The following is a 15,627-nucleotide window of genomic DNA, read 5'->3' on the forward strand; positions in this document are numbered from 1 at the left end:
AAAATCAAGTATTACCATAAGGAACTAAAACATTGATCACAGATAAATCACTTGCAAAGGGGATCATTTTGTAACACCTGCTTAGTCTGTTAATTTCTGATAAACCAGAAATAGTCTTTTTTTCTTGCATTTCTAATAAATTGCACTCTGTTTTATTAATATTCTGGGTGATTAATTCTCTCACACTCCTGTGAAAAAGTAATTTTGGATTTTCCTTTTAAGTTTGCCAACACTGCTCCATTAAATTCTGTTTAAATTATTTGAAACCTCATTAAACTCTATTAACTTCCTTTATTTCACTTAAAGGTCCAACACATTCTGGATAAAATGAAATGCATTGAAGTGTTTCTTTATACAGTACATAAACATTTCTTTTACTTCCTTTTTTCAATATAAATAATTTCAGTTTTCACATGTGTCCATATAAGCTGTATTATATGAAAATCTGTTAGGTTTATTGTAAAAATTAAAACTATTCTGAAAAAGATTGTTCAGTTACACTATTAAATTGTTTGAAATTACAATTAAACTCAATAGAGACATTATTTATATCAATTACATTATATACATCAGTTATATGAAGAAGATTTTAGTTACTCCAGAAAAACAAGTGCATGGAGAATGAGACAAAATGAAACACTGTTTTAATTAGGGAAATCATTAGAAACTTTCTATATAGTCTTTGTTTTTTTAAGAAAAGGAAACATTGTACCTTCATTACAATAGGGAAAAATGATTTAAGTATGATAGCATGCATAGGAAACTAAGTGAAGACAGAACTGAAAGCAATTGTGTTTAAGTATGAATTATTGTCATCTAGGCATACTCTCAGGGTACCTTCTCATTTGAATTTGAGTTCTGTTCAACTTGGTTTGAAATTCAGATTGATTTAACGCAACTTGACAAAACCTTAGGCAATATCAAAACAGGGCATATTTCCTTAAAAACGTCCCATCGTGTCTACTGTTAAAGTGTTGTTTAACTAATTTTCAGGCTTTCCAAAAGTTTAGCATTGTTTATGGTATTTCATAGCTAATAAGATTTAAATCTTAATCTGTTCCTCTCTTTATATAAATTAAATTAGTTGGTTTGTCACTGTGATTTTTCCTGTTGTTCCATTTTGCTAAAATCAACTCTTCACATCCTTTTTCTTCTTTCCTTTTCTTAAAAATTATTGCCTTTGCTTTCATGAGCCTCCTAATATTCCCCTGTGGCCAGGGGAATAAATAAAATTCCTCCTGACCTTGTAAAATGGTATATGAGCTCTGATACATATTTCATTTTTCATTTGAAAATCTGGTATTTTTGATAACCTGATCAGAGGTAACAGTAAGCTTTAAAGTCTGTTGTCTATATTAGTTTTTACTCTGCATAAACCAGTGAAATGTGTTTTCAGAGCAAACTTCCATTTCATTTATGTGACAACTTAAAAAAAACAAAAACAAAAACAAACAAAAAAAAAAAACGGGGAGTGAATAACATAGATTGTAAACCATATCACTTTTTAAGACTTAAAAATTAGAATGTATTTGTGAGCTGATGTAATAATCGTATAATGGTTCTAAAGCCCCGGATTTGTTTGGGAAATCCTGCTGAGAGGCATAGATACAGGGTGAAGAGATTTACTCTCCCTAGTTAAGGTCTCATCAGTTAAGGTACTATGTTAGAAGACCAGACTCTCAGGTAATTCTCAGCAAAAAGACAAAGTCTAATTCAAAGAAGCAATCTGACTTTGGTGCCATGACTAATCCTCTCTCTATGAAACCATATACTTCAGCTTTAACAGTATGTAAAAACTCTCCTGTGATTAAGCCAGCAGGCAAGCTTCTGTTCCAAGGCTGTGCTTTCTATGTGAACTTGTGCAGCGTTGCTGGGACTGAATCTAATTACCTGTGATTTACGTGCTGTAAGTGCCAGACAGCAATCACATCTGCTTCTCACTGTGCTTAGCGCCATGTAAAATGAAATGAGGCAACTCCAGAGCCACACTAATAATTTTCATGGCCATATGTAGTCATTGTAGGAAAAGTTAGAAAGCCAGTGCTCTTCTTGGAATCTGATACATCTAATTTCTACTGAAATTGTATGTGGCAGTCTTCCCTCTTTTGCTCACCTTCTGATTAGAGCAAACATCACTCATGTCCATGAAAAATCCTTACATTTTTATAAATCCCAAGTACCTCATTTGTTCACCACTCTTGTGAAAGCTGAGTCATGCAGAAGCCCTTGGTCAAGGGGAGGAAGGGACAGAGTGAACCTGACATTAATCCATGAGTCAGAATTTTCAGCAGCATCAGAAGACGTGAGACTAAATCTGAGACATCTAAATTCTCTGCAAAGTTTTGCAAAGGCTCAGAATTTGCCAGATTTGCCCACTGAGCTTTTCTGTACCTGCCTAAAGCTTTGTTTTACTTTGCTTAGCCATGACAGCATGTTTTCTAATTTATTAGATTTTTTTTTTTGTTTTTATTTGTAGGATTATAGCAGCTTTAATTCTCATGTTTCAAATTGCTTGGTATAGCAAAGATGACAGATGTAATTAACTACTGTAAAAGTAACAATTCTTCATAGAGTCTATAGGAAAATGTAATGTGACTTAGGCCATTCTTATGCTTAAATTTTTCTGATATGCTTGTGGTACCGATTGGTGAGACAGCTATTTTCACAGTCCAATTTAAACCATTGCAGGTAGGAGCAAGCTATAATGTGAAGCAATCTGAATTTCATCTCTGTTGGTGGGGATGGCTCAGGTACTGAAAAGAACTTTTAGCTAAACCTTAAGGTACATATTTCTGGGAGTCTGAAATATTCTTCTCAACATAGAAAATGACAGATCCTTTCGAATAATTGTATGTTTTAATCATTGGGAAAGTTTGAGATTACTTAATAATGTCAAAGAAAGAACACAGTGCAGAGATTTAGCTAAAAGCTCCAGTCACCCCAAAGAGAATAGAAATGTCACAGAATTGTAGATTTGTGGTTCTTTGGATTGTTTAGGTGTAGAAAAATCCCACCAGTAGGAATATTTTTTTATTTATACAAATAAGAATTACTGCTTGGAATTAATTGGAAGTTGAAAGAAAGAAAACATCATGTGGTAATGCCAGATTAGAGGTGTGTCCCATAGCCTGTCTTCAAAAGTTTGACGGAAGATGCTGAAGAAATTATAAGAATAAGGCAACTTCATGCTTATTCCTCACATCCCTGTAATTTATTCTATTTACTGGCTCTGAGACTTCCAACCAACAGGAGTTGTCTTTCATATTAAGTAGCTTCCAACCATACACTATCAGTTAGGCCCACATGCATCCCGGAAAAGTATGACCCTTCCAGTATCCAAAGACTGTATGAGTATACTTGCGCATACACAGCATCACATTTAAAAATTGAAAATAAAAAATTACAAAATGCTCCCAGAAATTTTCATTGTACTTGTTTCTTGTGTTTTTCCTGTATTTGTTTCCAACTCCTCATGCACCTGTAGTAATGTATTTTTAGACTGACCTTTATGAGCAATGGCTTATAATTGTCTTTAATTCTAATGACTTCTTTTATGATTTATGCTAAATCCTCGAGGCATACCCTGAATGTGTTACAGATACTGATACTTCTGTCAGCTTGAAACTTTTATCTCATGTGTTTTTGTGGTGTTGGTAATTCCCAAGAGACATTCCCTGAATATTCATGGTTTGAAAGCTGTATCTATTTTAAACCTCTAGTTCACAAATTCTGTGTGCTACAAGGGCTGCTCTGAAAGACTCCTGTTTTATTATATTGGCCTACAACTTCAAAGGCAGATGTTGGTGATACGGCACTAGAAGTTGAACCTTCCTGCCAATATGCTGTTGAAGTTTGTTGCCGCGTGACAAATGGCAGCAGAGGTGCAGTCTGACAAAATGGTGTCTGACATGGAGGTGTATGAGTATGAAGCAAAGATGTGTGATTGATTTCCTTCATGCAGAAAAAAATGGCATCCATTGACATTCAGTTGGACACTTATGGAGACCAAATAATGAATGTGAGCACAGTGTGGCAGTGAGTGGTGTGTTTCAGCACTGGTAAGGGTCATCTCCTCTGGTACAGATTTTTACCAGGACAGCATGCAGGCTTTTGTTCATCACTGGTAAAAATGCTTGCCTAATGGTGGTGACTATATTAAAAAAAAAAATAAATGCTGTTTTGTAGTAGAAGATAGTGTTATTTTGTTCTTTGTATCTGGTGTAGTTTTCATTTGAAATAAATAGGAGGCATTATTTTTGGAACAGAGAAATTAATGAGTGATGAAGAATATATGGCTTTCAGGTCTGACTTGTGCAATTTAGCCAGATCTTTTAATTTTGTGACAACTGTTTGAATCAACATTGATGAATTTTAATTCATCAATCTTCTCTGCAAAACTCTCAAAAGAATGCAGCAGAAGTCCATAGTGGAAAAAAAAAAAAAAAGTGTTTTCATTATAATGAGAAGCTGCCTACTATGCTAAAATTTATGATAGATACTCTGGAAAAAAAGAGGTGATTTGTAAAGAAATATCCATAATTTGTTACTGCAGAGACCAATTTTAAGTTATTGTTTTTCCATTCATTCATTCATTTTGTATTTCTTTTTTTTTTTTTTACAGATGGGAATATAAAACAACCAGGAAGGAAAGGCATTAAAGATTTGCTTGAAAAGATCCATTACACTTCAATACATTTATTTTGCTTACTAAATTGATAATTTGAACTTTTATCCATTGACATATGTAAAAGATGAGGCATTTAAAAGCAAAAACAACAAGAAGAAAGCATCACACTTTTTCTAATTATTATACAATGGCAAAAAAAAACAACAACAACAGCAACAAGTTTTTACAGTGACAGAATATGTGGCAGATTAATGATTGTTATTCAAATCTACATTTTAGTTCATTTTGCTTCAGGACATAAGTTAATAGGATATTGATGGCATTTGAACTCAGAACTACGTGTTCTGTAAACAAAGATTGTGTAAATTCTAATAGGCCATTTTACCACCTGATCTCTATACTCTCAGAATGTGGGTACGTTTTATGAGAACCATTAGCAAAGATTAAAAAAAAAATAAAACCACTAAAAAAGACACGGGCATTACTATGTGCTTTTTCTCCTTCCCAACAATGATTTTTCATTTCCACTATTACAGAAACTATGCCTTTGGTCCTGCAAGGACTTAAGCAAAATATTTCAGTGATGAGTGGTGTCCCTCAGGGGTCAGTACTGGGACCAGTGCTTTTTAATATCAATGACATCTACAGTGGGATCAAGTGCTCCCTCAGCAAGTTTGCAGAAGACATCAAGCTGAGTGGTGCAGTCAGCACTCCCATGGGACAGGGTGCATTCAGAAAGGCCTAGATGGGCTGAGCAGTGTGCCCAGGTGAACCTCATGAAATTCAAAGAAGCCAAGTGCAAGATCTTGCACTTGGGTTGGGGCAACTCCCATATCAGTAGAAGCTGAGGGGGTGAAAGAATTGAGAACAGCCATGTCAAAAAGGACCTGGAGTTACTGGGGGGTGGGAGGCTGGACATGAGACACTGATGTGCCCTCAGTTCAAAAAGCCAACTGAGTCCTGGGCTGCATCAAAAGCAGATTATATCATAATGAAAATTTGCTTTTCGGGAAAGGAGGGGAGGGGAAAGGAGAAAAGAGAGAGAAGAGGGGAGGAGAGGAGAGGAGAGGAGAGGAGAGGAGAGGAGAGGAGAGGAGAGGAGAGGAGAGGAGAGGAGAGGAGAGGAGAGGAGAGGAGAGGAGAGGAGAGGAGAGGAGAGGAGAGGAGAGGAGAGGAGAGGAGAGGAGAGGAGAGGAGAGGAGAGGAGAGGAGAGGAGAGGAGAGGAGAGGAGAGGAGAGGAGAGGAGAGGAGAGGAGAGGAGAGGAGAGGAGAGAGGAAAAGGAAAAAGGAAAAAGGAAAAAGGAAAAAGAGAAGATTCGATTAACAGTACTTGGAGGCACATGTCACCATCTCGACATCACATTAGAAATCACCTCAGTAAACAAGAATTTGGTGAAATGCTTATTCAGTATATTTAGGGAAGGTAAAAATATATCACACTTTCAAGATAACATGCTTTAAGTCTTTGAAAAATCAAAACACAACTAGAGCTTGAAATGAAAATTACATTTGCTGAGTGTTTAGGGGTGGAGAATGGAAAAAAATGTGAGTTGCGGTCATAGCAGATTGCAAAGTCTCCAAATCTATTTTTTGTAAAGCAGTGTGGAAACAAAGAATCAAACAAACAAAATAATACAGCTGAGTCTACGAAATGGAGTTATATTAAGTTTTGTGAGTTTTTTTACAGTATTGATGGGATCATGGAGACTGAAATGCAAGGTTACATCAGCTTAGAGGTCAGACTAGTATTTTCAGGTTCTCAGTCTCTTCAACATTTCTTGAGGATTTTACTGTTTTGTTTCAAACCTTGTGAAAAAAAGCAACAACTGTATTTAAACTATCCCATCTCATGAGCAACATGCAGTAGAAATAGTGTGTGATTACACTGGGGATTCATATAACATCTCAACTTGACATGTTAGTTCGGAATTGTTGCTTAGGTACTTAGCTGCGTGTGAAAAAGTAAAGACTTCTAGCCCAAAGGCAAGAGGACAAAATATTCTAGCAATTTATCAGTTTGTATTTTCTAAGTGCATCTGCAGTAACACCTGCAACATCAGATGAACAAACTAGAAATCTTTTTCGTTTCCACATTCCTAACTGTACTGAAATGTTTACTCTGTAATTTATACCATCTTTGGTCTTTTAGTAGAACTGAATGCATAAGACACTGGTCAGGAAAACTTATCCATTCCTCCTGACTGCACTGCCCCAAGGCATGAGAGGCAGCAGCACAAAGGCTGCTGAAATAATTTTGCCTGACTGTAAAATCTTGGTAGTTAATAAATGCATTCTAGGCAGCCTTGCAAGCACTGCCTTTTGAAGTACCACATAATAATATTCAGTCTATTGAAAAGCAAACACACCTCTCCCCCACATAAAGTGTGCTCAGTATTTCAATCAACTGAATGTATTTTAATTTTCCAGAAGTTGTTTCTTTCAGAATTTTTATAGTGCTTATGTTTTATTTATGACAACAGTATATTATAACATTTTTTTAAAAAGACCATTTTAATGGAAGATTGTTAGTTTATCCCTCTGGTTCATACTTTAAAACATACAGTTGCTGCTCCTCTTTTAAAAAATAGATTTTTTTTTTTAAAGAAAACAGGAGCAGGGTAGAGGTGGAGTCAGGTTTTTTATTTGTTTTCTTCTTGACTTTCTGTTGCTGTTTTTTGAAGGAATAGGATTGACAGCTGTTCAGCAGCCTTATGCAAAAAGTGCTATGTCTTACAATCAGCATATTGTTTTCTCATATCTAAGACACTGACTAGCTGGCACTGTCTCCAATGCTATAATACAGGAACAAAAGAAAAGCAAGCCCTGTATCTATAATTATTTCATTACATTTTAAAAATGTGCAGACTCCTCAAAGCTAAGCTGAAAGAATTTCAGAAACAGAAATTGATTTCAATTATTAAAAAAAAGCAAAAAAAAAAGCCCATATTCTGTCTATGTAGATTTCTCTTTTCATTCTTATAAAGAATAAATACAAGACTGACTTCCTTGTTTTATTTTTTCATTGAAAATCTTCAGATAAAATATTCTGTGGTACTTCAATTTAAGGCACAGACATCCATAATGATTCTTTCTGTAATCCTATTCGTTCTGAGACAAATTTATCCCATATCAGTTTTAAAATTAACTTGATACTTGTACAGATCACAAACCCAATCTCATTTGGTGCTTTTTTTATCTCTTTATACAATCAAGCTTATACTTCCATTTAAATCCATTGACATTCTGATTAAATTCTTCACTTTTACTGAAGCATGATGTGATCAAAATCCAGCTTTTTTTGTTATATTTTAATCTTATGTTTTGATCAGATGTATTTATTGAAATCTCCAGTGAAAATGCCTATTTTAAAGTTATACAAAGATTAAATTTTATTCCTTATGTCAACTGGTTTGTAACTCACTAATTTTGTTTTAGTCTTATTTTGTTTGGAAGTTGGTCTTGTATCTTTATGCCTATGAAAAAAGGTAAATTCACTCAATTCATATTTTTGGCAGACTTTGAAAAGTCTGGAAGTTAGTTGTCTTCTCAGGAAACTGTTTCCAAGTGTGATTGGTTGGTTGACCTTGGCTATCTGCCAGATATCCACATTGCCTCCCCTTCACTCCTCCTCAGCGGTACCAGAGCCAAAAATAGTATGGAAAACTTTATGGTAGGTCAAGATAAAGACAGTTCAGTAAGAAAAGAAAAAGCTACATGAGGAAGCAGTGCAAAACAAGAAGCAATGGGCACAAACTGGAGCACAAGAGGTTCTGCCTGAATATCAGAAAACACTTGTTTTTTTGTGCAATTGACAGAGCACTGGCACAAGCTCCCAAAGAGGTTGTGGAGGTCTCACTCTGGAGAGATCTTCAAGAGATGCATGGACATGGTCATGGGCAACTTGCCGTGGTTGGCCGTGCTGATAGAGGGATCAGACAAAATTACCTCCAGAGGTCCTTTACAATCTCAACCATTCTGTGATTCTGTGAAGCAAAGCAAAAACAAGGAATCTATTCACTACTTCTTAATGGCAAGCAGACATTCCACCACTGGAAAACATGAATAGGTGTTGGTTGTGAAGGACGCTGCCATAACCACAAAACACACCCACTTCATCCTTTTCTCTCATCTTTCACCCTTGAGCATGGAATATCCCTTTGGTCAGTTTAGGTCAGTTGTCCTGGTGATATCCCATCCTTACCTCTTCTCAATCCTGACCTACTGGTCTTTGAGGCAAAATCTGGAGAGACAGCTAGCACAGTGTTTGTGCAGTGCTCAGTAATAGCCAAAATACTTGTGTGTTATTAGACATTTTATGCACAAATGCAAAGTGTAGTGCTATATGAGGAAAGTTAACTCCATCCCATCCAGACTCATTACAGCAAGAAATTGTTATTATTTATGTATTCAGATAGCCTATCTTTGCGAGCTGTTCTCTATCCTCTTTAATTCAGATGAATCTAAATTGAGGCTATGGATCTCAAAAAGCTTCAGGGGATAAATTTGCACAGCAAAGTGGTAAGCTCAACTTAATTAGATACACCAATGATCAGGCTTTTGGTGTAAAGCAATAGTGATTGTTTTGCTAATTTTTTTGTCATGCCACCAAAAAAAAAAAAAAAAAAAAAAAAAAAGCCAGAGATTTTGGAAACAATTCAGAGGAGAATTTATCAAGGGAAAATGGAAAACACTAAAGTTTTGGGAAGGGGAGACAATTAAAAAGAAAATAATATATTGTAGGCTTCCTAGCAATCTTATTAATTTTTATTTTGTTCATTGTAAATGTAATTAATATAATCCTATTTGAAGTGCAATATGTTACACGGAAGAAAAATATCCTAATGATTGATCTTAAAAGAGAGGATGGAATGAATTAAGCTCTATGCTTTATTAGAAAAGGTTAAATAACATATGTTCACTGGATTTTTAGGGAACTAACTAATAAAATTAATATTTGATTGAAGCTCATCAAGGAAAAACTAGCTTCCTAGCATCTTGTGGCTGTCTATGTTCAATGTAGTTGATATTTTTTTTTTCTCATTGAAAAGATAATGTTACAATTGTTTGTAAATGACTGGTTCTCAACAAGATGCTGCACTGATTGGGTATTCTTTCAGTCACAACAGTGCAGAAGTTCATGGGACATATCTACCAAATAATTTTTTGCTTTACTTCTCACCTTGTTCAATGTAAAGCATGTCAAATAGACTTTCACTCTTTTATCCCAGTGTGGAGAAAATTTACTCAGGCTGTTTTTGCTTATTTTCTGAAAGAAAAAGATGTATGAATGCTTTTGATTTAAATTATCTTAGTTTTTAAAACCACTGAAACTACTGAAAGTCTCCAACTTCAGAGTTTTGGGGGGGGTTGTTTTTTGGCTGTTTTTTTTTTTTTTTGCTTTTTTGAGAGAGTTTTCATGAAATAATCCCTTGCAATGTTGCTGTAGAAAAATTCTGTAGTTGCTCAGAATGGCTTTGAATAAAGGACATCCAGTTTCGTATAGACGCTGTCAAGTTCTCTTTGAAGAAATGCTGCAATCAATCATCCATAATGTTCCCGTTAATCTTAGCATCTGAGGAGACAGAAATGGAACTGCCTTACTCAGATGCTTAAAACTGTGTAATTTGTGATAATATATTCTCTAGTATCATAGCTAGAGTAAATGCTGTTTTCAGAGCATAGCAGTAAAATGAATAATAAAGTATCAGAAATTTGGCAAGGAATCAGAAATTTGGCAAAGTTGTGTAACTAATACAAAACCATCAAATATCTAAATGTTATTATATAACTGAATGTTATTCAATACTATTGTGATTTTTTATAATTATCTTCAGAATAATGTGCAAGAAGAATAGTTTAATCAAACTAGTAGTAATAAATGAACATATGAAAAACATTCTGGACCCCAGGGACCTGAGTTTGATGACCAAGACTGCAGTAATGACAATCTCTCAGCAAAACTCAAACCTGTGTGAGATGTACTGTTTCAGCTAGATGTATTTAGGTCTATAGGGACCGATGTGATTCATTCCAGAGATCTCAAAGATCTGGCAGATTAACACTGCAAGTTCTATCTCAATTATTTTTCAATGGTCTTAGGAATCTGGAGAAGTCTCAGTGGGCTGGAAGCTGGCAAACTTTATCCCAATTTTTGAGGAGGGCAAGAAAGAAGACCCTAGTAATTAAAGACAGTCAATCTCACTTCAGTGCCTAGCAAAACTGAGGAGAAAATTATTCTGGTAGTTATTGAAAAACACCTGACAGACAATGCAGACAATGGACAGAGCCAACAAGAGTTCACAAGGTAAAAGTCATATGTAACAAACTTAATTGTCTTATATGTTAAGGCTACTCACCTAAATGACCAATTAGATGGTGTAATCATTTTGGATTTCAGCAAAGTTTTTGATTAAAAAATGTCTAGCATGCAGCTAGACAAAAATATAATGGTGTCAGACTCACAGTGGCATGCCACATTAAATATCAGGCTGATGGCCAGTCAGTAGTTTGGTTACACAGAACTCCATTTCAGTGCTAGTTCTTTTTAATGTTTGCAGAGGTGATTTGTAAGTTTGCAGAAAGATTAGTAAATTTGCAAATGACACCAAGTTTGGAGGAACTGTTGATCTGCCTGAGTGTAAAAGGCCCCACAAAGGGATCTGGACAGGCTGGATCAGTGTGCTGAAGCCAGTTGTATGAGCTTAAACAAAATCAAGTGCCTGGTCCTGTACTTTGGTAACAGCAGCCTCATGCATCGCAACAGACTTCAGGCTAGAAAGAAAGGCTGGAAAGCTGCATGGAGGAAAAGGATCTGGGGGTGTTAGTTGATAGCCAACTGAGAGTGATCCAGCAGTGTGCCCAGATGGTCAAGAAGGCCAACAGCATCCTGGCTTGTATCAGAAATACTGTAGCCAGCAGGAACAGGGAGGTGAATGTCTTCTGTACTTCGCACTGAGGAGGCTGCACCTTGAGTACTGTATTCAGTTTTGGGCTGCAAGAAGGACACTGAGGTCCAGGAGCATGTCTAGAGAAGGCAACAACGCTGTGAGAGGTCTGGAGCACAAGTCTTATGAGGAGCAGCTGAGGGAACGGGGATTGTTTAATCTGGAGGAGGCTGGGGGAGACCTTATTGCTCTCTACAATGAAATGAAAGGAGGTTGTGGTGAGATGGGAGTTGAACTTTTCTCCCAGGTAACAGTGACAGGACAAGAGAGAACAGCCTCAGAATGTACCTGGCAAGATTTAGGTTCAATATTAAGATTTTTATTTTTTTTTTCTCAGAAAGTGTGGTAAAGTACTAGAACTTAAAGTATTAGACTCCAGGTGGTGGAGTCACCATCACTGGAGATGTTCAAGAAAAGTGTAGATGCAGCACTGAGGGACATGGTTACTGGGCATGGTGATGATGATTGGACTTGGTGATGTTAGTCATCTTTTATCTTTTATTCATGATCCTTGAGGTCCCTTCCAACCCTGGCCATTCTGTGATTCTGTGATTTCTTCTCAACTCACCTTGCACAGGTGAAGGCTCCTGGCTGAGTCCAAGATGAAGAGATTAAATTAGCAAAATACTTTTTGAATACATAGAAACACCCCAGTATTCATGTTCAGAAAGACCTCCCACACTCTTGAAATGCCCTGGGCACAGGCCCTGAGTTCTCTTGGTGGCCTTTAAGGGCAGAACTAGTGAAGGACAACTTCTGCTGTTACCAAATTTGTTGGTCAGAGGAGAGCCTCCAGCTTCAGTGTCATAGCCTGGATCCTTGCCTCTGAAAACAGAAATCTGTTTTTTTTAATAAAACCATGTTTACAATTAGGTAATATTTTCATAACAGAACAATACAAAGTGAAGTCTTATCAAACACCTCTGTGAAAAATTGCTACTGTGGGACAATCAATTCAACATAGTGTGAAAGATGTAGAGGGCCCATTTCAGAAGACATGTTTCGTGTGTACACTTTATGAAAGTGTACGATACATGTTAGTATTCACCGCAGTACTAACACTGTACTTTGAGCTAAGAAATATGTGTGTCCCATCAAAGCACAAAAACATCTTCCGATCTTTAAAATCTCTCTCCAGCATTCACTGTTGTGCAGAAGGAAGCAACATTTGTTGTGACACAACAACACAAGTATTACTGATAGGCAGACGGTGGGACTAAATGATCTCGTAGGTCTTTTCCAACCTTGGTAATTCTATGATCTTTTCCAATTTAATGTTACGATTCTGGGATTCTAATTAATTTTGCAGACAACAATAAATTGGTAGGAGTTGACTTCCTCAAGGATGGAAAAGTCTTGCAGAAAAAATTTAACAAATTAGAGAGATCTCAGCAATTACCAACTGCATGAAACTGAACAAGAATGAGTCCTAGACTCTGTACATGGAATGGAGCAAACTTGGATATACGTACAGAGTGGGGGACAAGAGGCTGGCAGCAGCTCCATGGAAAGGGATCTGGGGATCATGGTTGATGGCAAGTTGAATATGTCAGAAGTACACCCTGGCAGCTCAAAGGATCAACCATAATCTAGAGTGCATCAGGCTCAGCACTGCCAGCCAGACGAGGGAAAGGATTGTTTCACTCTGCTCTGTGTTGCCTCTCACCTTCAGCACTGAATGCAATTTTGGAGACCACAATATAAAAAGAGTATAAAATTATTAGCATCCACAGGAGGGCTAAGAAGATGGGAAAGGGTCTGGAGGGCAAGGCAAATGACAAGTGCTAAGGTCCTTGGTTTTGTTCAGCCCAGAGCAGAGGAGGCTGAGGGGGAATCTCACATCAGTCCCATTTACAAGAAAGGGAGCAAGGAGTACCCAGGGAACTACAGGCCGGTGAGTCTCACCTCTGTGCCTGGGAAGATCATGGAACAGATCCTCCTGGACGACATGCTTGATCACATGAGGAAGGAGTGTGTGATCTGAGACAGCCAGCACAGCTTCACCAGGGGAAGGTCATGTTTCACCAATCTGGTGGCCTACTATGATGGAGTGATGGCATTGGTGGACAAGGGAAAGGTGGCCGATGTCATTTACCTGGACTTGAGTAAGAACTTTGACATGGCCCACCACCACATCCTTATCTTCATATTGGAGGGATGTGGATTTGATGGGTGGACCACTCGATGGATAAGAAATTGGTTGAAAGGCTGCAGACAGAGAGTGGTCATCAATGGCTCTATGTGCAGGTGGAGGCTGGTAATGAGCGACATCCCCCAGGGGTCTGTCTTGGGTCCAGTGCTCTTTAACATCTTTATCAGTGACATCGATGGCGGAATCCAGTGCACTCTCAGCAAGTTTGCTGACAACACCAAGCTGAGTGGTGCAGTCGACACGGTGGAAGGAAGGGATACCATTCAGAGAGACCTCAACAGGCTGGAAAGGTGGGCCTGGGTGAACCTGATGAGGTTCAACACAGCAAAGTGCAAAGTTTTGCACTTAGGCCAGAGGAATCCCAGGCATCCATACAGACTGGAAGGAGCAGTCCTTGAGAGCAGCCCTGCAGGAAAGGACCTGGGTGACTTGATGGATGAAAAGCTTAACATGAGCCATTAGTGTGCTCTTGCAGCTCAGAAAGCAAATGGTATCCTGAGCTCCATGAGAAGAGGGGTGGCCAGCAGGGACAGGGAGGTGATTGTCTCTGCTACTCTGCCCTTATGAGGCCCCATTTGGAATACTGTGTCCAAGTGTGTGGAGCCACCAGTACAGAAAAGCAGGGAGGTGCTGGAGAGGGTCCAGAGGAGAGCCATGAAGATGATTAGGAGGCTGGATCACCTCCTCTATGAAGACAGGCTGAGGGAGCTGGGCTTGTTCAGCCTGGAGAAAAGAAGGCTGCAGGGTGACCTCATTGCAGTACCTAAAGGGAGCCTACAAACAGGAGGGAAATCAATTCTTTGAAAGGGTAGACAACTGCAGGACAAGTGGAAATGGTTTTGAATTGAGGGAGGGAAGATTTAAGTTGGATGTCAGGGGGAAATTCTTTACAGAGAGAGTGGTGAGGTGCTGGAACAGGCTGCCCAGAGAGGTTGTGGGTGACCCGTCCCTAGGGATGTTCAAGGCCAGGTTAGATGGGGCCCTGGGCAGCCTGGTCTAGTATTAAATGGAGAGGTTGTTGGCCCCGCATGTGGCAGGGGGCTGGAGATTCATGATCCTTGAGGTCCTTTCTGTGATTCTGTGAATCTCAGGGCAGCCTACACATGACAGCTCCCTCAAAGGGAGCAGAGGGGAAGCGCTGATCTCTGCTCTCTGGTAACAGCAACAGGACCAGAGGGAATGTCACGGTGCTGCATCAGGGGAGGTTCCAGTTGGGCCCAAGCTGCTAGAATTCAAGAGGTGTTATGAGAAAGCTCTCAGAAGTATGGTTTGAATTTTAGGTGGTCCAATTTGGAGCCAGGAGTTGGACTCAGTGACCTTTGCTGATCCCTTCCATCTCAATCTATGATTAACCTATCCCGGAAATACAAAATACTATCTTTGTCCTGTGAAACCAGAGGTAACTCTTCCTGGAAGAAATAATCCAAGGTCACAAATGATAAATTTTATAGCATCTGTCTCATTTCTAAATATTTTAAAAATTATTCCAAGCGCTACACATCTATATTTTTTGTGTTTTGAGTATGTTTAACTTGTTCACCATCTACATATACTTAATTTCTTAAGAAATTTGATTCAAATTTGCAAAGTTTGGGATAATGCAACAGTAATTTGGAAATAAAATATCTGTTTTTCAGGAATATCTGTTTATCAGGAATAGAAAAGAGAAGGGAAAGCAGAAGGAGCGTGCATGCAAATTCTGTGTCACTGTAGTATTATGCTGTCTTGTACAGGTCAGCATAAAAGAATACAACATTAATGCATTAGATTTTCTCAAACTACTAGTGATTAAATAGCTTCAATTCCTAAAAATAATTTTGAGGGAAGAGGAAATAAGAAATTCTCTTAATTGGCATTGTAAAACATAAGTACTTTAAAGATACTTTAAGAGAAAACTGATTTC

The sequence above is a fragment of the Tetrao urogallus genome (assembly GCF_951394365.1).
Source record: "Tetrao urogallus genome assembly, chromosome: 3".
Taxonomy (NCBI): domain Eukaryota; kingdom Metazoa; phylum Chordata; class Aves; order Galliformes; family Phasianidae; genus Tetrao; species Tetrao urogallus.